The sequence below is a fragment of the Phyllobates terribilis genome, unplaced genomic scaffold (genome assembly GCF_046119375.1).
Source record: "Phyllobates terribilis strain yellow unplaced genomic scaffold, ASM4611937v1 Scaffold_7__3_contigs__length_470593459, whole genome shotgun sequence".
NCBI lineage: Eukaryota > Metazoa > Chordata > Amphibia > Anura > Dendrobatidae > Phyllobates > Phyllobates terribilis.
Genome location: NW_027362767.1, coordinates 199,878,113 through 199,904,388, shown reverse-complemented (window position 1 = coordinate 199,904,388; position 26,276 = coordinate 199,878,113). Strand labels below are relative to the sequence as shown.

The 26,276-nt window shown below is 43.8% G+C and overlaps 1 protein-coding gene across 1 annotated transcript in view; it reads right to left on the bottom strand.

Annotated features, from left to right (window-relative positions):
• The window catches only part of FRMPD3 (FERM and PDZ domain containing 3), a 409,804-nt gene that overhangs the window by 365,828 nt on the left and 17,700 nt on the right, over window positions 1-26,276 (bottom strand). The gene's annotated exons all lie outside the window — the stretch shown is intronic.

Below are 26,276 nucleotides of genomic sequence, written 5' to 3'. Positions count from 1 at the left end.
TTTCCATATTACAGCGAGAAAAATCCAGAAATTCGTAGTGAACGTGGAAAATATTAGCCTCCATTTACAGTTTGCTGCAGTGTGTCAGTGAAGCTATTCACATGTGGTCACTGTGAAGAATAGTAAACTACAAGCCCTCTATTTAAAACTGTGGTCCTCTGTGAGATGTATCACATATAACTGTGTTCCAAAATCAGCCATTTCTGGCTTCCATTTCCATTTTGTTGCAGTGTGTCAGTGAAGCTATTCACACGAGGTCGCTGTGAACAATAATGTTAGTAAACTACTGGCCCGCTATTTAAAACCGTGGTTGTCCGTCAGACGTATCACATATAACTGCGGTTCAAATCCAGCCATTTGTAGTAAACGTGGAAAATATTGTCATCCATTTAAAATGGGCACGGTGCGTGGCAAGGGACAGGGAAGTGGACGTGTTGGTGATGGTGCATGCAGAGGCCGAGGCCGTGGGCAAGCTGAAATTGTGCCACAACAAACACCCAATTCTTGTTGCTCAACCTTCCTGTCCCAATTACTAGGGGACCGCAGCACACCACTATTGAACACAGAGCAGTGTCAAAAGGTTGTTGGTTGGATAGTAGATAATGCTTTCAGTCACTTTTCCACCACCACCCTGTCTTCCACATGGTCAAGTCTCAGTAACCGTGAGTCTGGACCGCATATTCTTCACCCTGATCCTCCTTCCTCCAACCATGCCGAGTGCCCGAAGACAACTGATCCCCCCACTTGGACACTCAGAAGAGCTGTTCACTTTTCCATTTATAGATTCGGGCCTCTCGCCCGGCTAGCTTCGAGCGGGTGAAGAGGAGAACGCGTGTAGCAATGCCCAAATATTTGAGCAGCCACAGGCACATGAAGGCAATGGTGGGAAAGTGCAATTACTGTCACAAGTGGTGGATGATGACGAGACACAATTGCCATAAAGTCAGCAGGAGGACCAGGGTGCGGAAGTGGAAGACGACATGGTGGATGATATAGTAACTGACCCAGCCTGGCAGGGAGACATGCAGAGCGAAGACAGCAGCACACAGGGGGAAGGAGGCATAGCACCACAACAGGCAGGAAGAAGCAGTGTGGTGGCTGCAGACACAAGGCGGGAAAGCGTTCCCTGTAACACCAACATGACGGAAGATGCCAGTATAACTGTTGGGTCTTCCCGAATCTGGTTGTTTTTTAAAGACTCTGCAGATAATCCCAAAAAGGCCATTTGCACCACCTGCCAGGCCAGCATCAGCAGGGGTAGCAAAACTAGCAGTCTGACCACCACCAGCATGATCAGGCACATGGCAGAAAAGCACCCGACTAAGTGGGCCGAACCCCAGGGTCCAGAAACAGTGTCTGCGGGTGACACCACTGCTTCTTCCGCTGTAGTGTGTGCACGCCAATCTACTGTCCATGGCGCATACAAAGATACCTCCTGCCTTGCACCTGTCATTGCACACTCTCAACTAGCACCATCAGCAAGCACGCCCATATACTTGTCCCAGCGCAGAGTTCAGTTGTCCCTACCCCAGTCCATTGAATGCAAGCGCAAATACGCAGCTAACGCCCCACAGGCCACACTACTAAATGCACATATTTCTCAAATGCTTTCACTCAAAATGTTGCCTTTTAGGCACGTGGAGACGAAAGCTTTCCGCAACTTGATGGCGGCGGCCGTCCCTCGTTACTCGGTCCCCAGCCGCCACTATTTCTCCCGATGTTGTGGTCCCCACATTACACAAGCACATGTCCCACAACATTAGCCATGCCCTCAACAACGCAGTTACTGAGAAAGTCCACCTAACCACGGACACGTGGACAAGTGCTTGTGGGCAGCGACGGTGCATCTGGGTTAATATAGTGGAAGCAAGGACCCAGTCGGACCTTTGGACGGAAGACGTCCTCCCGACGCCGAGGATTTCAGGCCCTGGGTCAACCAGGGTTGCCCCCACATTCTACAGCTCCTGCACCTCCTCCTCCTCCTCTTCAGCCTCCAACTCCGAAATGACCACATCAGTCACAAACTGGAAGCACTGCAGCACTGCCTCGGCCAAGCGACAACTGGCTGTGCTGAAGATAATATGCTTAGGTGAAAAAACACACAATGCTGAAGAGTTGTGGACAGCTCTGAAAGAGCAGGCAGATCTGTGGCTGACACCGCTGACCCTACAGCCAGGCATGGTCGTGTGTGACAACGGGCCGGAAACTGGTGGTGGCTTTGAAGTGAGGCGAGCTCATACAAGTACCATGCCTTGCCCATGTGCTTAACCTCGTGGTTCAGTGGTTTCTCAAAACCTAACCAGATCTGACGGATCTGCTTGTCAAAGTACGCCACATGTGTGCCCATTTTAGAAAGTCAGCTACAGCTTCCACCGCCCTTGCCGTGCTTCAGCAGCATTTGCAGCTTCCAGCTCACTGACTGGTGTGCGATGTCCCCAAGTGTTGGCACTCTACACTGCAGCTGTTGGGAAGGATTTGTGAGTAGAAGAGGGCAGTTGTTGACTACCAGCATCAACACGGCCGTCGGTACTCAGGTCAGACTCCACACATAAGACCTCAGGACTGGACATGGATGTGAGACATCTGTATCATCCTCCAAAACTTGAGGACTCCACCAAGATGGTGAGCGGTGATGATGCCATAATTAGCGTTACCATCCCGCTTCTCTGTTTTCTGAAATGCTCTCTGCTCACAATTAAAGAGGATGCATTGCAGGCCTTATATACAAGTCATTACCCTGGAAAGGATGTTCCTTAACTTTTTTGCCCGGAAAATCCATTTTGGTTTCTTTTTTGTATGTTTTATTGTGAGTCCGTAAAAGTGGCATAATACTCTGATAACATTGTTCGCAGCAGTGACCTGGGAGTCAGAAATGCTTCCAGGGGTCTTCCCCATGCTGTTCCCATGTCATTTGAGCACTGTTCCCATCGATTTTGGCAATTTTTAGGCCCCCTGGAAACCTTCGGGGGGAGCCGCCGGAAAAATGCTCGAGTTTCCCATAGACTTACAGTGGGCTCGTTACTCGGGTCAAGTACTCGAGCATTCCAATTTGCTTGACTCAAGCAACGAGTACCGAGCATTTTAGTGCTCGCCCATCACTAGTGTTCATCCTTTCCAATTCGAGCAGGGTGCCTTTGGTACTAATTTTCAAAACTTGTAGAAAACCCTTTAATTCTATACACCATACTAAGAAGTAACTGACAGTGACTGGAACAATGTGGACTTGACAGGAGGCAATGAGACTATAAATGAAGATACAGGTGGGGTAAGAAGGGTAAGTTACTTTTAGGTACTGTAACTTGCATTTTGTGGTTGTGAAAATAGGTGTGGCTAATAAAATAGGTGTGGCTAATAAAATGGGTGTGGCTAATAAATGGGTGTGGTTTTCTAACACAAACAGGGAAGCTGTTGTTAAAAGTTTGAATCCCAAACCTGTTTATATGTACCACAACATTTCTCCATTAAAAAGTACAACTTGTTCCACAAGAAAAGAAGCCCTGCCTCTGCTATAGTGATGTGAAAATAAAGTTATGGTTTCGGGAATGTTAAGTCATTAAAGGGAATTTGTCAGCAGGTTTTTGCTATTTTATCTGAGAGCAGCATAATAGAGAGCACTTAGACTGTGTCTTGTAGTTTCAATGCAATGAGTTTTTTATCAGCAGATTATCACTTCAGGACTAGGCATCACGGGCACGGTAGTCAGGCTAATCTGTGTAACCCCGCCCCCACCACTGACTGGCAGCTTTCTGGCTATGCACAGTGTACACAGAAAGCAATCAGTGATGTGGGCGGGGTTATACAGGGCTCAGCATTCAGAGAACTGCTAGATCTGCAGCAGAGAAAACAGAGACTCTATCAAATCTGCACCAAGCAGCTCAGTAAGTAACAGATCACTGGAATCAGGGTCTCTTGTCCTATATTATGCAATTCTCAAGAATGAATAAATGCTGAAAATTCTCTGATCCTTTGCAATGTTAAATACGCACAACACAGAGACTGTACACTGATGACATCTGTGTGATGCACGTATTTTTCACGGACCTGTAGACTTGTATTGGCCCTTGTCATCCGTGATACTGAAGAAAAATGGATACGTCTCCGTGAGTTTTTCACACTCGGTCATTGATAAAACATGGGCATGTAAACAGCCCTATAGATTATAATGGGTACGTCTTGTATCCGTAAAAAAAAATGGATAGAACACGTACTGGAAACATAGATGCGAGATTGAGGCCTAAGTGATACGGTGTCTCCGGTTAAACTTATTAGGCCACATTCACACATTCAGTATTTGGTCAGTATTTTACATCAGTATTTGTAGCCAAAATCAGGAGTGGAACAATCAGAGGAAAAGTATAATAGAAACTCATCACCACTTCTGTATTTATCACCCACTCCTGGTTTTGATTTACAAATACTAATGTAAAATACTGACCAAATACTGAACGTGTGAACATTGCCCTAGTTCAGCCTTCCTTACAGATGTTGATTGTGGAACATGTGACAATATTTCCCCATCAGCTTTCTCCACTTCAAAAACAGCTTTCTCATGGGGTTTTACAATTGGAGGAGACTGACGGACAGATCTGCTCACTTTCTCCTCCATCAACTGCTATCAAGTGGGCAATGCTTTACAAAGAAGAACCTATGAATGGCTGAAAAAACAAAGCAGTAACCAAAAAATAGCTATATATAGTCCAGATAAATCCATACTACCGCCAAAATGACCGGACGGACCATCATCCACATAATACTGGGGAATCTCTGCTTTGCAGAAGAAGGTGACCGGCCACAAAAGTCCATTTGGAAATTGTACAAAATATTTTTTATTGACACATAAATATAAATTTCATATATATACACAAGCAGTCCACAGCAAGGGAACAAAATGCTGAAGACAGTAATACAACTATAAATACATATGAAACAGCGGCAACACGCAGCTAGCCAGACTAACAGTATATAAGAAATTATTTGTGACTAAGACAGACACAGAGAGGATTACTATCAATATTCATGATCCATATATTAAATAATGTATAGATATAATACTCTCATGATAATATTAGCTCTCATACATAAAGTCATGCCATCCAGGATTCATAGTAGCAAGTCTCATACTGGATATAACGATATTCAAAATATGAACCAGGCACTTATAAGATATATCTATGCAATAGTTACCTGGATAACCGCTGGCAGCTCGGCACCACTGTGCACGACACCCCGACGCACGTTTCGGCAGAAACCTCTATCAAGGGGTGATAAACCTTGATAAAGGTCTCTGCCCATATATTAAATAATGTATAGATATAATACTCTCATGATAATATTAGCTCTCATACATAAAGTCATGCCATCCAGGATTCATAGTAGCAAGTCTCATACTGGATATAATGATATTCAAAATATGAACCAGGCACTTATAAGATATATCTATGCAATAGTTACCTGGATAACCGCTGGCAGCTCGGCACCGCTGTGCATGACACCCCGACGCGCGTTTCGGCAGAAACCTCTATCAAGGGGTGATAAACCTTGATAAAGGTCTCTGCCCATATATTAAATAATGTATAGATATAATACTCTCATGATAATATTAGCTCTCATACATAAAGTCATGCAATCCAGGATTCATAGTAGCAAGCTCATACTGGATATAATGATATTCAAAATATGAACCAGGCACTTATAAGCTATATCTATGCAATAGTTACCTGGATAACCGCTGGCAGCTCGGCAACGCTGTGCACGTCACCCCGACGCGCGTTTCAGCAGAAACCTTTATCAAGGGGTGATAAACCTTCATAAAGGTTTCTGCCAAAATGCGTTTCAGGGTGACTTGCACAGCGGAAGGACGATGCAGTGAAGAATTTAACAGGTTTTATTCACAGTACCTTGATGAATGAGATGAGGTGAGATGTCAGGGAAGATGAAGGGATGAAGATGAGGCAGAAGTTAGAACTGCAGGTTAGAGCTGAGATTAGAGGCATGAGGTTAGAGAAAACATGAGAATCTTTTCTCCAGTCCTCATGCATGTGTTGTCCAAGATGGCACTTACCACAAGAAGGAAGTGAGTAAAAAGATAGGAGGAGTTGCAGAGAGAAAGGTATTATGGGAAATTACAGTGATAATACATGAACAACATATTATAACAACGGCCAGTAGATGACAGCAAAGTACAACAAATGCAATAGATGGTAGAAGTAAACCATATAACATTAGGCAAATGTCCATGTAATGGCTGAAAGCCCTTAAAGATGATCAGCTGAACAGCACAAGTGATCTGTGGTCACTGGAATGGGAGAGGCAGTATTGCCTCTGACCTGAAGTCTTCCAAGGCTTTTCTTTTGATTAGTTGGCCTGGTGTGACGTCATTGTTGTGGCATGACGCAGATGTGGCATTGCACCAGGCTGGCTAATCAACAGATAAGCCATGGAAGTTATCAGGTAAGAAGCTTTCCCTCTCCCATTTTAGCAGCCCAGACTACTGTCGTGGTCAATAGAATAAGATGTGCAAATCTATTAACGCCAAGTGTAGCATAAAGGAGTTTATATCTATAACCAAATGTACAAAATGTCAAATGCAAACACTAAACTGTACGTCAGAAACTAAAACCTGAATCTAGTCTCTTGTGTGCACAATATTTTTTTATTTTACTGAAAACTAAATGTGCTGCTTGATAAGAAAATTCATGTCACTCTTAAGAAACATTACCCTTTAGAGCCCAGCCAAATTCGATCTCTTGCTTTGCACTGAGGAGGGGCAAAACCCCGAAACATGTATCTGCAAATTGAGATTCCAGTTTAATTTTAAATAATAAAAGCATTACTTTTTGGCCCAGCTAAAACAGATTGGATACAGCTAGATTTTAGGGTTCCTAGTTTTTCGGCACCACTTTCATACCATAAGAGATTAAGTTGTTTATCGGAAAAGCTGAAGAAGGTATATGGACTTCAAACCTATCATCAGCTGTCTTCACCCACCCCCCCAAAGTAAAACACTGAGACGACAACAAGTGCTAAATCTATGCCTACTAATGAGCGCAGGTCTCTGCAGCCAGTAGAAACTTCTGATAAGTCTATATGACTCAAGAGGAGTTTTCTATAAGCGGAAATACAATTTTGACATCAGATATCTGGAGAAGAGATAAGCTAAAAACACAAAAAAAATATGTGGATAAAACCTTAAATCTGACTAAAACTGCTATTACGGCTTTTAATTACTAACTCATTCTGTTTAAGCACATCATAACTACAGGAAGTATAAGAAGAGTTAATTAAAACATAACCAATGCTTTCAATATTTTGGATAAAATAAACCAGACATGAGAACGAGCAAAAATATTTTAGCTAAATGGGTGAAATTTAAACTATAGTGATCAGGTGGATTATGGTAATCTTCACTAATCTGCGAAAAATGGCCGATATTAAAATATAGCATGGCACGAAGAACCTGATATTGTACAGATTGATTCAAGTACCTAAACTCAGTATCGAAAAATTAGAACCATTAGTAGCTTTGTTATTATTGATGGGAACTCTACATGCCATACTAAGTGATATTAGAGAAAGTTCTCAAAACATCTAGAACCTAAGACAATCTAGTAATAAATTTCCAAAACAATAGACACCAAACACCCCAATGTTTGGCCTCATTCAGACATCCATTTTTCATGTGTGCTAACTGTGTTTTTCACGGATAAGACTTGTACCTGTGATAGTCTATGGAGCCATTCACATGTCTGTGATTTTCCGCAGACCGAGTGGTCTGTGCAAAATAGTGGAGACATGTCAGATTTTGATCCGAGTGTCAGATCAGAGTCTGCAATACAAGCCTATGGGTTTGTGAAAAATTCGGATAGCACTCGGATGGTATCTGAGTGCATTCTGATTTTCACACACTGTCACATACTGGAAGGTGGATACATTTATTTTCTTTTTTTTTCAATTGTTTTCAATTCAATTGATTTTTTTTCAAATATGAGAAAAACTGATGGCACTCGGACCCCACTCTGATCAAACTCTGATCAAAATAATGCGTCCGTTTTTCTTGTACATGAGAAAAATGGATGTCTGGCTTTACATTGTTTCCTGGGAATGAAGGGTCATTATGAACTTTTGGGAAGAGTTAATGTAGTTGGTTATGAGAATAAAAGACAAATCCTAGTGGACCCTGGGGTTATGTTATTTCATGTTATCGGAACTAAAAGTAAAAACAAATGAAACAGATAAGATATTGCAGATTGGATCTGCCAGAAATACACACGTGGTCAAAATAGTTGGTACCCCCCATTTAATGAAAGAAAAACCCACAATGGTCACAGAAATAACTTGAATCTGACAAAAGTAATAATAAATTAAAAATCTATGAAAATGAACAAATGAAGGTCAGACATTGCTTTTCTGCTTCCACAGAATTTAAAAAAAAATTAAACTGATGAAATCGGCCTGGACAGAAATGATGGTTCTTCTTAACTTAATATTTTGTTGAACCTTTTGAGGCGATCACTGCAATCAAACGATTCCTGTAACTGTCAATGAGACTTCTGCACCTCTCGACAGGTATTTTGGAGACTCCTCATGAGCAAACTGCTCCAGTTGTCTCGTGTTTGAAGGTTGCCTTTTCCATGTTTCAGCTCTTTCCAAAGATGCTCAATAGGATTTAGGTCAGGGCTCATAGAAGCCACTTCAGAATAGTCCAATGTTTTCCTCTTAGCCATTCTTGGGTGTTTGTAGCTCTGTGTTTTGGCTCATTATCCTGTTGCAAGACCCATGACCTGCGACTGAGACCAAGCTTTCAGACACTGGGCAGCACATTTCTCTCTAGAATCCCTTGATAGTCTTGAGATTTCATTGTACCCTGCACAGATTCAAGACACCCTGTGCCACATGCAGCAAAGCAGCCCCAGAACATAACAGAGCCTCCTCCATGTTTCACAGTAGGGACAGTGTTCTTTTCTTGATATGTTTAATTTTTCCGTCTGTGAACATAGAGCTGATGTGCCTTGCCAAAAACTTCTATTTTTGACTCATCTGTCCATAGGACATTCTCCCAGAAGCTTTGTGGCTTGTCAACATGTAGTTTGGCAAATTCCAGTCTGGCTTTTTTATGATTTTTTTTCAACCATGGTGTTCTTGGTCATCTCCCATGAAGTCCACTTTGGATCAAACAGCAACGGATGATGCGATCTGACACTGTTGTTCCTTGAGCTTGAAGTTCACCTTTAATCTCTTTAGAAGTTTTCCTGGGCTCTTTTGTTACCATTCGTATTATCCGTCTCTTTGATTTGTCATCAATTTTCCGCCTGCGGCCACGTCCAGGGACGTTGGCTACAGTCCCATGGATCTTACATTTCTGAATAATATGTGCAACTGTAGTCACAGGAACATCAAGCTGCTTGGAGACGATCTTATAACCTTTACCTTTAACATGCTTGTCTATAATTTTCTTTCTAATCTCCTGAGACAACTCTTTTCTTTGCTTCCTCTGGTCCATGGTGAGTGTGGTACACACCATGTCACCAATCAGCACAGTGAGTATCTGTAGCCCTATACACAGGCCCACTGACTGATTACAAGATTGTAGACACCTGTGATGCTAATTAGTGGATACAACTTGATTTAACATGTCCCTTTTGTCACATTATTTTCAGGCCTATTTCATGAGTTTAATTTTCTTTTTAATTCTGTGGAAGCAGAAAAGCAATGTCTGACTTTCATTTGTTCATTTTTATAGATTTTTAATTTATTATTTCTTTTGTCAGATTCAAGTTATTTCTGTGACCATTGTTGTTTTTCTTTCATTAAACGAGGGGCACCAACAATTTTGACCATGTGTGTATATATGTCTACAGATAATTAAAGAAGATCAAAACACAAACATGACAGATAATTCATTCAGATGGCGGTAAAAGACTTTTTCTGTGAAAATTAGGGAAATTCTTGTCAGATCAATTGTTAGATATCAGTTTTTGCAAGATACTAAAGCCCAATTTTAGATGTAGAGTAATAGATTCATAGACACAATTTTTTATTAGTTCAAGCTTAGTCTCTCCTCGCCTAATTGACAAGTTCCTCAATAAACCTCCTCCTTGCTGAAGTCACACACTGCTCAGTACAAGCTGCAGCTGTCAGGCTAGGCTGGAGATAACTGTTCCATTTATCAGGGAACTCATGTAAAATGACGATATGCGTGCGATTCCTGAGCAGTCCTGTAACATAAACTACTCCTGGTAGTTAATTCTTTTTTATCTACACTGTGTGCAGAATTATTAGGCAAGTTGTATTTTAGAGGATTATTTTTATTATTGATCAACAACTATGTTCTAAATCAACTGAAAAGACTCATAAATATCCAAGCTTAATATTTTTGGAAGTTGGAGTGTTTTTTTTTTAGATTTGGCTATCTTAGGAGGATATCTGTTTGTGCAGGTAACTATTACTGTGCAGAATTATTAGGCAACTTAATAAAACCCAAATATAATCCCATCTCGCTTGTTTATTTTCACCAGGTAAACCAATATCAGTGCACAAAATTTAGAAATAAACATTTCTGACATGCAAAAACAAAAACCAAAAAAATTAGTGATGAATATAGCCCCCTTTCTTTATGATGACCCTTAGCAGCCTCCATCCATAGATTCTGTCAGTTGCTTGATCTGTTTTCGATCAACATTGCGTGCAGCAGTCACCACAGCCTCCCAGACACTGTTCCCAGAGGTGTACTGTTTTCCCTCCCTGTAGATCTCACATTTTATGATGGACCACAGGTTCTCTATGGGGTTCAGATCAGGTGAACAAGGGGGCCATGTCATTATTTTTTCTTCTTTTAGACCTTTACTGGCCAGCCATGCTGTGGAGTAGTTGGATGCATGTGATGGAGCATTGTCCTGCATGAAAATCATGTTTTTCTTGAACGATACCGACTTCTTCCTGTACCACTGCTTGAAGAAGTTGTCTTCCAGAAACTGGCAGTAGGTCTGGGAGTTGAGCTTCACTCCATCCTCAACCCAAAAAGGTCCCACAAGTTCATCTTTGATGATACCAGCCCATACCAGTACCCCACCTCCACCTTGAGTCAGAGTGGAGCTCTCTGCCCTTTACTGATCCAGCCTCTGGCCCATCCATCTGGCCCATCAAGAGTCACTCTCATTTCATCAGTCCATAAAACCTTTGAAAAATCAGTCTTAAGATATTTCTTGACCCATTCTTGACGTTTTATCTTATGTTTCTTGTTCAAAGGTGGTTGTTTTTCAGCCTTCCTTACCTTGGCCATGTCCCTGAGTATCGCACACCTTGTGCTTTTTGATACTCAAGTAACGTTGCAGCTCTGAAATATGGCAAAACTGGTGGCGAATGGCATCTTGGCAGCTTCATGCTTGATTTTCCTCAATTCATGGGCAATTATTTTGCGCCTTTTTTGGCCAACATGCTTCTTGCGACCCTGTTGGCTATTTGCCATGAAACGCTTGATTGTTCGGTGATCAACCTTCAAAAGTTTGGAAATTTCAAGACTGCTGCATCCCTCTGCAAGACATCTCACAATTTTGGACTTTTCAGAGCCCGTCAAATCTCTCTTCTGACCCATTTTGCCAAAGGAAAGAAAGTTGCCTAATAATTAAGCCCACCTTATATAGGGTGTTGATGTCATTAGTCAACACTCCTCCACATTACAGAGATGCACATCACCAGATTTACTTAATTGGTAGTTGGCGCTCAAGCCTATGCCGCTTGGAGTAGGACAGCATGTATAAAAAGTATCTTGTGATCAAAATACGCATTTGCCTAATAATTCTGCATGCGGTGTATTGACTTCATCTCTGCCTTTTCCTTTCATGCGCTTTCCTTTTTCACCTGAATGTTTTATGCATTAGCGTGTTATTCCTGCACTGTTCGGCAGCTCCAGAGTTGTATTTTTGGGCTCATTTGCAGCTATCCTATTCCCAATGATGATGCGTCGGTTATCAGCTCTCGGCAAGGAAAGTATTTTGTACTCCCTATCCCATGGACTGTTAATATTCCCGAGTCCCTTCCACTAGTCCAGTGTTTGAGCCACTTATTCCCCAATCACTTCTATTATATTTCAAGAAAATACTAATATAACTAAAGTAAGGCTAAGTCCAGATTTCCACATATATAGTTTATTCCATTTAGAGGAGCCAATGAAATTCATGTACAAAAGAGTCCACTTCTATCAGTAATTCAAATGTAAGCCGAGGACATTGATTACTGTGGGTCCATTTGGGTTCTGTTTTGTGCCACTTTTTAGAACAGCAGGACATTTTGTGCATGTAGGACATTTTTTCATTAAAACTGACACAAAACAGAACCCAGACAAACCACATACAGTGGCGACCAAAAGTTTAGAATTTTTATTTAAAGTGTGATTCCTTCTGTCTGGTTGTTGTGACGCCATTTCCCTGGTGATGAGTTGAAAGTGCATGAAGTTGTCATCATACAAGACCTTCATTTTACCCACAATGCTTTTGAATATAGGTCTGGTCATTTAATTAAAGAAAACTGACTGCCAAAAGTTTTGCATCTACTATTTATTGATCACAACACAGAGAGTAATTCATTGCTTACTATGCCATAACTTAGTATTTTGTAGCATAACCTCTTGCTTTAATTACTGCACCGCACTGACGAGGCATTGAAGTCACTCAAGGATTCAAGACATCTTGAGGGATCTTGCTCCAATCCATATGCAAATCTGCAAACAATTCATCTTTATTGCTCTGGGTACGGGCCCCAACTCGTCGCCCTAACTCATCCCAAAGGTGCTCTATAGGGTGTATAGGTGATTGGCTCGGCCATTGCAACAGGAGAACATTTTTCTTTGTTAACCAATTTTTTAATAAATACGATGTGTGCTTAGGATCATTGCTGGAATTTCTATCCCCTGTCTACTTTGGTTTTACCATGTGGCTGCATTACATTCTCCAGTATATCCTTGTACATGGTAGCATTCATATTTCCATCAATTCTATGCAGATGGCCAATGGCAGATGCAGAAAAGCAGCCCCAAATCATGACATTGCCACCACCATGCTTCACTGTAGGTGTCTGTTACATTATATCATTACGTTTTCCCAGGGGAGGACACTGACAGCTTGGGGCCCCTGTGCAAGAAATATGTCTGGGCCCCCCTCGCTGTTCGGCATGCTCCTTATGGTGAGGGCAGTCTGGCCATGGCACCCCTGTAGACTTGGGCTCTGAGAAATAGGCAACATCTCTGTTAGGATTCGGTTCTGCTGAGCCCAACCATGTATATATTATAATAAATTATATGTCTGATATCTATACCATCTAGTATCTGATAGTATACTACAAATAAAAGTAAGGAATATTGTAGTAGACTGCACTATTCCGTACTTAAAAGATTGACATTTTTTTTTACAGTGGATGTTGCAACCACTGTTTGGCGTCCATAGGAGGCAACTGTTCAACATATGCATTAGGGTGAATATGCTGAACAGAGGCCATTTGATCTTAAAGAGTTATTCCCCAAATAAATCAAGTCATCCCCAATCCCGGTGATAAGGGATAATTACTGATTGTTGGAAGACTGACCCTTGGGACTCCAGCCATCCTGAGAACAGGACTCTGCAGCTCAGCAATGAATGGATTGGAAAGCTGCATGCTTGACTTCTGCCCTATTCATTGTGTATGGGACAGATGGAAATAGCCGAGCGCAGCGCTCATACATAATGAATAGAGCAGAGGCCAAGTATGCACAACTCTGCTCCATCCAGGACCAGACTGCAGAGCCCTGTTCTCAGAATCTCTGGGGGCCAATGGTCGGATCCAATGGGTTATTATTTGGTTAATAACCCTTTATACAGCCTGGTTGATTTTCCTATCCTTTACAATTACAGAATCACACGTGACCCAAAAACAAATATGTTCACACTCATACATACACATAGATACACATAGATACACATACCCACACATATATATATATACACACACACACATATATACACACACCCACACATATATATATACACACACACACATAGATACACCCACCCACACATATATATATACACACACACACACATAGATACACCCACCCACACATATATATATACACACACACATAGATACACCCACCCACACATATATATATACACACACACACATAGATACACCCACCCACACATATATATATATATACACACACATAGATACACCCACCCACACATATATATATACATACACACACACATAGATACACACACACACACATATATATATACATACACACATAGATACACACACCCACACATATATATATACATACACACATAGATACACACACCCACACATATATATATATACACACACATAGATACACACACACACACACATATATACATACACACATAGACACACACACACACACACACATATATATATACACACACACATAGATACACACACACACACATATATATATACATACACACACATAGATACACACACCCACACATATATATACAGTGCCTACAAGTAGTATTCAACCCCCTGCAGATTTAGCTGGTTTGATAAGATGCAAATAAGTTAGAGCCTTCAAACTGCAAACGAGAGTAGGTTTTATGAACAGAAGCATAAATCTTACAAACCAAAAAGTTATGTTGCTCAGTTGAATTTTATTAAATTTTAAACATAAAAGCGTGGGTCAATTATTATACAACCCCTATGTTTAATATTTTGTGGAATAACCCTTGTTTGCAATTACAGCTAATAATCGTCTTTTATAAGACCTGATCAGGCCGGCACAGGTCTGTGGAGTTATCTTGGCCCACTCCTCCATGCAGATCTTCTCCAAGTTATCTAGGTTCTTTGGGTGTCTCATGTGGACTTTATTCTTGAGCTCCTTCCACAAGTTTTCAATTGGGTTAAGGTCAGGAGACTGACTAGGCCACTCCAACACCTTGACTTTTTCCCTATTGAACCAGGCCTTGGTTTTCTTGGCTGTGTGCTTTGGGTCGTTGTCTTCTTGGAAGATGAAATTACGACCCATCTTAAGATCCTTGAAGGAGGAGCGGAGGTTCTTGGCCAAAATCTCCAGGTAGGCCGTGCTATCCATCTTCCCATGGATGCGGACCAGATGGCCAGGCCCCTTGGCAGAGAAACAGCCCCACAGCATGATGCTGCCACCACCATGCTTGACTGTAGGGATGGTATTCTTGGGGTCGTATGCAGTGCCATCCAGTCTCCAAACGTCACGTGTGTGGTTGGCACCAAAGATCTCGATCTTGGTCTCATCAGACCATAGAACCTTGAACCAGTCTGTCTCAGAGTCCTCCAAGTGATCATGAGCAAACTGTAGACGAGCCTTGACATGACGCTTTGAAAGTAAAGGTACCTTACGGGCTCGTCTGGAACGGAGACCATTGCGGTGGAGTACGTTACTTATGGTATTGACTGAAACCAATGTCCCCACTACCATGAGATCTTCCCGGAGCTCCTTCCTTGTTGTCCTTGGGTTAGCCTTGACTTTTCGGACAAGCCTGGCCTCGGCACGGGAGGACACTTTCAAAGGCTGTCCTGGCCGTGGAAGGCTAACAGTAGTTCCATAAGCCTTCCACTTACGGATGATGCTCCCAACAGTGGAGACAGGTAGGCCCAAGTCCTTGGAAAGGGTTTTGTACCCCTTGCCAGCCTTGTGACCCTCCACGATCTTGTCTCTGATGGCCTTGGAATGCTCCTTTGTCTTTCCCATGTTGACCATGTCTGAGTGCTGTTCACAAGTTTGGGGAGGGTCTTAAATAGTCAGAAAAGGCTGGCAAAAGAGATGTTTAATCCACACATGTGAAGCTCATTATTCTTGGTGCCTGAACTACTTCTTAATACTTTAGGGGGACCAAACAGAATTCTTGTGGTTTGAGGGGTTGAATAATAAATGACACTCTGAATTAACTTTTTACGTTTTAAAAAAAATAAAATAAATAAATAAAAAATTTGCTGCAGTGCATTTCCCACTTCCAGGCTGATCTACAGTACAAATGTCACAATGCCAAGTTAATTCCGCATGTGTCAACCAGCTAAATCTGCAGGAGGTTGAATACTACTTGTAGGCACTGTACATACACACACATGTACCCACACATATATATATATACACACACATAGATACATACACACACACACACATATATATATACATACACACATAGATACACACACACACACATATATACATACACACATAGATACACACACCCACACATATATATATACATACACACATATATACACACACCCACACACATATATATATATATACACACATAGATACATACACACCCACACATATATATATATACATACACACATATATACACACACCCACACACACATATATATATATACACACACACACACATATATATATACATACACACACACATAGATACACACACACACACACATATATATATATACATACACACATAGATACACACACCCACACATATATATATACATACACACATAGATACACACACCCACACATATATATATATATACACACACATAGATACACACACACACACATATATACATACACACATAGACACACACACACATATATATATATACACACACACATAGATACACACACCCACACATATATATATATACATAGACACATATATACACACACCCACATATATATATATATATACACACACACATAGATACACACACACAAATATATATACACACATACATAGATACACACACACACACATATATATATACATACACACACACATAGATACACACACACACACATATATATATACATACACACACACACATATATATATATATACATACACACACATAGATACACACACCCACACATATATATACATACACACACATGTACCCACACATATATATATATACAGACATACATAGATACACATGTGACACCCCAGGGGTCTGGTTGCCACAGTGATAGAGATATTACGTCTGAGAGCAGGTGGGAGGTCTCTTGGTCAGGAATCCTATGCATGCCACACCTCCTGCCCAGTCCTGGGAGGGGAAGAACTTCCCCTATATAAACCTAGGGCTGAGGCAGGGTTAGTGAGTAGAGAAGAAGTAGAGACAGAGAAAAGAAGCAAATATAGGAACAGAACATCAGGAGCTCTGTGGGAGCAGTGTTACAAGGAGTCAGGGGCTGGCAGCTGCAGAGCTCGCCCTGACTGAGAAGATTTCTTACCGGACCCGGAGTCCGAGGCTGTGGGGACTAACTCCCACCCAGCAGCAGAATCCGTCAGGCAGGGGATTCCAGGTCCTCTGGCCAAGAAACCCGAGTCACCGGCCATACGGGTGAGCACCACACGGTACACTCAGGGACGTGGGCTACTTATACCCGCCTCTAGCAAGGTAGCCAGAAGAGTACAGTTAGTTTGGGAGGCCTACAACTCCGCCTGGCCAGGGGAGATCCCATCTGCTCAAGGACTGACCAGGCCCCAATCGCTAGCCAGTACTCCGGGAGGGTCTATCTTTGTCACCAGTAAAGACCCTGAACTACACCGTACCGTCTCCGAGTGGTTCCTGCTACCCCCATCATCCACGTCGGCTGCCCTGAGGCCATACCCCTCCCGTTGGGGGTTATACTATCACGCTGCACAATCCTACCACCGGCCTCAGCGGTCTGCCCTGCAGCAGCAGCTCCTTAGCTGTACTCAACGGGTGGCGTAGTCGTCCAACATCTACCGCTGATACATCGCCGCTCAGTTTGACTCCCTGGGCACGGACCGGGTCACCGCCACGAGACTACAACCCTCAACAGATCCGGCTCCGGGTAAGCTCCCGCGTGCGCAACGCAGCGCGACACAGGCCCAGGGGCGCGTCAACTTTTGGCGTAGTCGGCAGGATCTCGTGCCCGCAACCACCGGGTACTGCGTGCCTGAAAAAGACTGTTCAAACTTACCTGTGGTGAAGATTCCCGCCATCCGGCGCCATCTTCAGCCTTCTTCCCGCCATCGGTGAAGATTCCCGCCATCCGGCGCCATTTCCAGCCTTCTTCCCGCCTTCCGTGGAGTTTTCCCGCCGTTGGACGCCATCTTGAAGACGTCGCGCGGGAAGAAGAGGGGCGTGGACTCCGAAAGCGCGCGAGAACTGAAGCCCCGCCTCACGTCCGGACGTCGCGTAAGGTCCTGGAAGGAGCCCAGCAGACGCCGACGTCACAGGAGCGCGACGGAAGGTCCTCAACCCTGACGATCTACTGCGGAGCCGCGGCCTACGGAAGAGGATCATCGCAAGGTAGGCCACGGTCCACTAGGGGGGAGGAGGATGTCGGATATGGAGGAGAGCTTCACTGCCTCAACCCCCGCCAGCGCCACCGCTGCTGCAGTCATGCCTTTCACCATGCCCTATATCCCGGGAGCGGCCTGGCTACCCCAGTACTCAGGGGAGTCACATACCCTGCATGACTTTAGAGAAAAGCTGGATAGCCTCTTCCAGGTGTACCCCCTCACAGAAGAGCAAAAAGTGAGCATCCTGGTGGCCCAATTAACTGGGGCAGCCCGAAGGGAGGTAAAGTCCTGGCCACCTGGGGGGAGGACTGTCGCAGGGATACTAACCCGGCTGAGGGACACCTTTGATACCCGCACCTCAGCCGAGATCAAGCTTAGATTCTACGGGTGCAAACAGCGGGCACATGAGAGTATAAGGGACTATGCCCTGAACCTACAAGAGGCCCTGAGAGCCATTAAGCAGACCGACCCTGACGGCGTGGGAGACGAGGACAGGCTGTTGACTGAACAATTTATAGAGGGTTTATATTGCAATGCCCACCGAACCCAGTTGCGGGCAATGGCCTTACAGGACCCTCATCTGGGATTTGCACAGTTCAAGGACAGAGCCATCCGGGTGCTTCGAGAACCGGCACCAAGTGGCGTTGTGACCCACAGACGCCCCACTGCCACTTACCACCAGGAGGCGGCGCCCTTGTCGGCAGGGCCTGTGGGAGCTGATGCGCAGGCTTTGAACAATGACCCGGCTCCAAACCTGCACCATCAGGTCCAAGAGCTAGCTAAAAGCGTTGCTGCGCTAACCCGAACTGTGCAGTCTTTACAGGTTTCTACTCCAGGGAAGATCCAGCTGGCATCCGGACCGGAGGACATCCCGTGGCGTCGACCAAGGAGGACCCCACCGGCCAGAGGAAGACCCAGCGACCGATACAACGAGGACGGACGACCCATCTGCCGCCGCTGTAATCAACCCGGACATATGGCAAGGTACTGTCCTTTAAACTGGCACAACCTAGGGTAGAGGGCCAACCCCTAGGAAAAAGATCATCAGGCCCATCGAACTGGCGTGACAAATATGTGGGAGGACGTCCAGTCTTGCCTGTGGTACTGGATGGCATTCCTATGAGTGCCCTACTGGACACCGGGTCACAGGTCACCACCATCCCGTACGTGCTCTTCAAGCAGTACTGGAATGACTCGGATATTACCCGCTACCCTGACGACGACTTGAGTATCATCGCCAGCAATGGTCAGCCCGTGCCACAGATCGGATTTAAAGAGGTGACCATTAAAATTGGTAGAGTTGAACTGGCAGCACAGGGACTGATCATTGTGGACGTTGACAAACACGAGAGTCACCCAAAGATAACTCTAGGAACTAATGTAATTGAAAATTGTCTTGCAGAGGTGATTTTCCTTTTACAGCAGGTTGCCAAGAACGCCAGCTCCGGCGAGCAGCGAGTGCTCCAAAAAGAGATCCGGGCACTGATGCGACGGCAACAGGTGGAACTCTCCGGCGGTGAGATTGGTAGCGTGAGAATGTGTGACCCTTTCCCTATTGCCATGCCCCCAAAAAGTGAAATGATGATTTGGTGCCGGGCAGCTATTGGTCTGAGAGGTAGAGATTACCAGGCAATGGTAGAACCAGTTTACTCAGACAGTAGGCCCACCATCTTGACAGCACGGGGGGTGGTTAATGTACGCCATGGGAGGGTGCCCGTTCGCATAATCAATATCGGGAAGAGGGAAGTGTACCTGCCCCGGTATGCCACGCTAGCCAAATTATATACCATTAACCAAAATGCTATACAATCTGTGGAACCCTTGCCTCCATCTCACCCGGAGGAAGGTAACGGCTCTAAGAAAACAATGGAGGACTGGTGTCAGCAACTACATTTGGGTACTGACTCCACTCCCTCACACCAGAAACAGGGAGTCTATCGGGTGGTTCAAGAGTACGAGAGAGTGTTTAGTAAACACCCGTTAGACTTCGGGCGAGTCAAGGGGGTAGAACACCACATCCCCACGGGAGACCATCCTCCCATAAAAGAGAGGTATCGACCCGTACCCCCTGCACACTACCAACACGCCAAGGGGATGCTTAGAGACATGAAGGAGGCTGGGGTGATCAGGGATAGCTGTAGCCCCTGGGCAGCTCCACTAGTCTTAGTCAAAAAGAAAGACAACACCATGAGGATGTGTGTAGATTACCGGAAAATCAACCGTATCACACACAAGGATGCGTACCCCTTACCAAGGATAGAGGAGTCTTTGGCTGCTTTAAGATCTGCTAACTTCTTCTCTACCTTGGATCTCACTAGTGGGTACTGGCAGGTTCCTGTAGCAGAGGAGGACCGGGAGAAGACCGCATTCACCACCCCGATGGGACTTAGCGAGTTTACCTGTATGCCGTTCGGACTCTGCAACGCACCAGGAACCTTCCAACGATTAATGGAGTGCTGTCTGGGCCACAGAAACTTCGAGACGGTCCTGTTGTACCTGGACGATGTCATCGTATATTCTAAGACTTATGAGGACCACCTGAAACACCTGGCGGAAGTGTTCGAAGCTCTGGCAAGCTACGGCCTAAAGGTGAAACCCTCCAAGTGTCACCTCCTGAAACCAAAGGTGCAGTACCTGGGACACGTGGTGAGCGCTGACGGAGTGGCTCCTGACCCTGATAAGATCACCGCAATTAAGGAATGGCCAAGTCCCTCCAGTGTAAAGGAAGTGCGGCAGTTCCTCGGGTTGGTAGGCTACTACCGCAGGTTCATCCCCGGTTTCACCAAAAAGGCAGCTCCTATGCAGGACCTCCTGATAGGCCAGTCCCGGAAGGCCAAGAACCAGAAGCCGCCCTTCAGATGGGAGAAGTTGGAAGAAGAGTCCTTCCGCCAGCTGAAGATGGCCCTCACGGGGGATGAAATCCTGGCGTACCCGGATTACAGCCAGCCCTTTATCCTCTACACCGACGCAAGTAACATCGGGCTAGGAGCCGTGCTGTCCCAGATCCAGCAGGGGAAAGAGCGAGTAATCGCTTACGCCAGCCGAAAACTGCGACCCACCGAAAGAAACCCTGAGAATTACAGCTCATTTAAGCTAGAGTTCCTGGCAGTGGTGTGGGCAGTCACCGAACGCTTTAAGCACTACCTCGCTTCTTCCCGGTTCGTCGTGTAGAATCATAGAATCATAGAATCATAGAATGGTAGAGTTGGAAGGGACCTCCTGGGTCATCTGGTCCAACCCCCTGCTCAAAGCAGGATTCACTAGATCATCTCAGACAGATGTCTGTCCAGCCTCTGTTTGAAGACGTCCATTGAAGGGGAACTCACCACCTCTCGTGGCAGCCTGTTCCACTCATTAATCACCCTAACTGTCAAAAAGTTTTTTCTAATATCTAATCTGTGTCTCCTCCCATTTAGTTTCATCCCATTGCTTCTAGTCTTTCCTTGTGCAAATGAGAATAAAGATGATCCTTCTACAATGTGACAGCCCTTGACATATTTGTAGACAGCTATTAAGTCTCCTCTCAGTCTTCTTTTTTGCAAGCTAAACATTCCCAAATCCTGCAACCGTTCCTCATAGGACATGGTTTGCAGACCAGTCACCATTCTGGTCGCTCTTCTCTGAACTTGCTCCAGTTTGTCTATGTCTTTTTTAAAATGTGGTGCCCAAAACTGTACACAGTATTCCAGATGAGGTCTGACCAAAGAGGAGTAAAGACCGATAATGACTTCACGTGATCTAGACTGTATGCTTCTGTTAATACATCCCAGAATTGTATTTGCCTTTTTTGCTGCTGCATCACACTGTTGACTCATGTTCAGTCTATGATCTATTAGTATACCTAAGTCTTTTTCACATGTACTGTTGCTTAGCTCTATTCCTCCCATTCTGTATATGCTTTTTTCATTTTTATTGCCCAGATGTAGTACTTTGCATTTTTCCCTGTTAAAAACCATTCTGTTGGTTGCTGCCCACTGCTCCAGTTTATTTAGGTCTTTTTGAATCCTCTCTCTCTCTTCTCTAGTATTAGCTATCCCTCCTAGCTTTGTGTCATCAGCAAATTTAATCAGTTTACCCTCAATTCCTTCATCTAAATCATTGATAAAGATGTTGAACAATATAGGTCCCAGGACGGAGCCCTGTGGTACCCCACTTGAGACATTCATCCAGCTGGATGTGAAGCCATTTACAACCACCCTTTGAGTCCGATCACTAAGCCAGTTATGAATCCACCTAACAGTTGCCTGGTCCATTGCATACTTGGTCATTTTTTCAATAAGGATGATGTGAGATACTTTGTCAAATGCTTTGCTGAAGTCAAGATATACTATATCTACAGCATTTCCCTGATCCACCCAGTCAGTGATTCTGTCATAGAAGGAAATTAAGTTAGTCTGACATGACTTGTTAGTTACAAACCCATGCTGACTCTGCTTAATCACTTCATTCTTATCCATGTACTTACATACATGTTGTTTAATAATTTGTTCAAAGATCTTTCCTGGTATAGAAGTCAGACTCACCGGCCTATAGTTCCCTGGGTCCACCTTCTTCCCCTTTTTGAAGATAGGAACAACATTTGCTCTTCTCCAGTCTTCTGGGACTTCTCCTGTTCTCCAAGAATTTTCAAAGATTATGGAGAGTGGTTCTAAAATTTCTTCTACAATCTCCTTCAGTACTCTGGGGTGTAATTCATCTGGACCTGGAGACTTGAACTCATTTATGTTAGCTAAATATTCCCTCACAATCTTTCTGTTTACTGATAACTTGGATTCCTCTATTCCTTTAAAAGGACAGTGAACATCAGTTGATGTTACATTTTCTTTCTGAGAGAAAACAGATGCAAAATAGGAATTAAAAAGTTCGGCCTTCTCAACATCCTCTCTTACCATTTCTCCATTTTCATCCTGTAAAAATCCTATAGCATCTTTGACTTTTCTTTTACTTTTGACATACCCCCAAAATCCTTTTTTATTGCTTTTGACATCTCTTGCAAGCCTTAATTCATTGTCAGCTTTAGCTAACCTGATACGTGCCCTACAGGATCTGCAGACTGCATTATAATCTTCTTTAGATATGCCTCCCTCTTTCCATTTAATAAACATTTCTTTCTTTCTTTTTAGCATGTGTTTAAGTTCTGTGTTCATCCATCCTGGTTTCCTTAAATGCTTCCCATTCTTCCTACTTTTCGGGATTGTTAACGATTGTGCTTTGAGAATCTCATTTTTAAAAATTTCCCATCCTTCCTGGACATTTTTGTCCTTAAGGACATCCAGCCATTGGATCCCTCCTATTCTCTTTCTGAGTCTCTTAAAATCTGCCTTTCTAAAATCTAACCTTGAAGTTTGAGTCTTCACATGTCTTCCTCCTCTAGTTATCCAAAATTCTATAATAGCATGATCGCTGCCTCCTAGGGTCCCAGCCACCTTTACCTCCTCAACCATTTCCTCCCTGTTTATAAGAATTAGATCCAAAGTAGCAGATCCCCTTGTTTTCTCCCCTACCTTTTGGAAGATAAAGTTGTCAGCAAGAGAGGATAAGAATTTGCTTGACCTGTTAGTTTTACTTGAGAGAGATTCCCAACAAATGTCTGGATAGTTGAAATCTCCCATGACCACTACGTCATATTTTTTGGAGAACTTGGTCATTTGATACATAAAGAGTTCATCCATATATTCAGCTTGCCCAGGTGGCCTGTAGTAAATGCCTACAATGGTGTCCTTTCCGTTGTTCTCTCCTTGTATTCTTACCCAAACAGTTTCCACAGAACTCCCAGTCTCTGAAGCTTCAATCTCTGTGCAGATATACGCTTTTCTAACATACAATGCAACACCTCCTCCTCGTTTATCAAGTCTGTTTCTTGCAAATAAGTTGTATCCTTTTAGCCTTTTATTCCAATCATGTGTATCGTCCCACCAAGTTTCAGTGATTCCAATGACATCATATTCCTTTTCCTGCATTAGTAGTTCCAATTCTCCTTGTTTGTTGCCCATGCTTTGTGCATTTGTATAAAAACATTTTAGTTTGTGATTGGTTTCTCTTCCTCCCATATTTTTATTATTTAGATTTTTTTGTCTTTGTTCTTCTTTTCCACTTCCAGTAGCAGAGATCTCAATAGTATTTGTCAGCTGTATGGCTTTTTCTGGCCTTTTGCTTCCCTTCCCACATTGTTCTAGTTTAAAGCTCTTCTGATGAGTGTAGCAAGGCGACTTCCAAATACATGTTTTCCAGTCTTCGTAAGGTGCACCCCATCTCTAGCAAGTAGTCCATCGTATAGGTAATTCATTCCGTGATCCAGAAATCCAAATCCTTGTTGACGGCACCATCGACGTAGCCAGTTGTTCACCTGTAGAATCTTATTCCACCTCATTGTTCCATGGCCATCCACTGGGAGGATGGATGAGAAGACCACCTGCGCTCCAAATTCTTTCACTTTCTTGCCTAAGTCTTCAAAGTCACTGCAGATGGTTTCCAGGTCCTTTCTTGCGGTGTCATTTGTCCCCACATGTATTAGCAGGAATGGGTAGTGATCTGTAGGTCTGAAGAGTCTTGATATCCTGTCAGACACATCTTTAATTTTTGCTCCTGGAAGACAGCACATTTCTCTTGAGGTTATGTCTGGTCTGCAGATAGCGGCCTCTGTTCCTCTTAACAGGGAATCCCCCATGACCACCACTCTCCGTTTTTTCTTCACAACATTCTTCTTTCTCCATCCAGGAGGATTCTGAGGGCTTACAAGGTTATTCATTGCTGGCAAAGTCTTATCTTGCTGTATTTCTTCATGGTTCTCCTGTGTGAGAGCCTGGTACTGGTTCCTGAGCAGTATGGGTGCTGACTGCCTCTCGATCCTCCTGCTTCTGTGGGTCACATGCTTCCATTCCTCTGTTTCGTCAGGTGCAGTTCGAATTTCTTCTCTTTCTGAATCATGAAGAGATAATTCTGCTCTGTCTAAGAACTCTTCACCTTCCTTAATGATTTTCAAGGTAGTTAACCTCTCTTCTAGATTTCGCAACTTTTCCTCCAACAGGGACACAAGCTTGCATTTCTGGCATGTGAAGTCTGGCTTTTCCACTGGCAAGTCTGTGAACATGTAGCAGGATATGCAGCTCACCAAATGGCTCCTGGACTCTTCCATGTTCTTATTGTTAATGTTCTGAAAACAGTGAAAAAAGCTTAAAAAAAAAGCTTCAAAATGCGCGCGCCGGTAGGCGCGCGGTTTACCGATGTCCTCTTTTCAGCTCCAACAGCCAAAATCCAGTGTTCTTTGAGCTCACGGAGACTCTTCACTTACCCCAAAATGCAGTGGGAATATGCAAATTATCTCTTCAGGACTCCTCTCCTGGTTTACCGATGTCCTCTTTTCAGCTCCAACAGCCAAAATCCAGTGTTCTTTGAGCTCGCGGAGACTCTTCACTTACCCCAAAATGCAGTGGGAATATGCAAATTATCTCCTCAGGACTCCTCTCCTGGTTTACCGATGTCCTCTTTTCAGCTCCAACAGCCAAAATCCAGTGTTCTTTGAGCTCGCGGAGACTCTTCACTTACCCCAAAATGCAGTGGGAATATGCAAATTATTTCTTCAGGACTCCTCTCCTGGTTTACTGATGTCCTGTTTTCAGTTCCAACAGCCAAAATCCAGTGTTCTTTGAGCTCGCGGAGACTCTTCACTTACCCCAAAATGCAGTGGGAATATGCAAATTATCTCCTCAGGACTCCTCTCCTGGTTTACAGATGTCCTCGTTTCAGCTCCAACAGCCAAAATCCAGTGTTCTTTGAGCTCGCGGAGACTCTTCACTTACCCCAAAATGCAGTGGGAATATGCAAATTATCTCTTCAGGACTCCTCTCCTGGTTTACCGATGTCCTCTTTTCAGCTCCAACAGCCAAAATCCAGTGTTCTTTGAGCTCACGGAGACTCTTCACTTACCCCAAAATGCAGTGGGAATATGCAAATTATCTCTTCAGGACTCCTCTCCTGGTTTACCGATGTCCT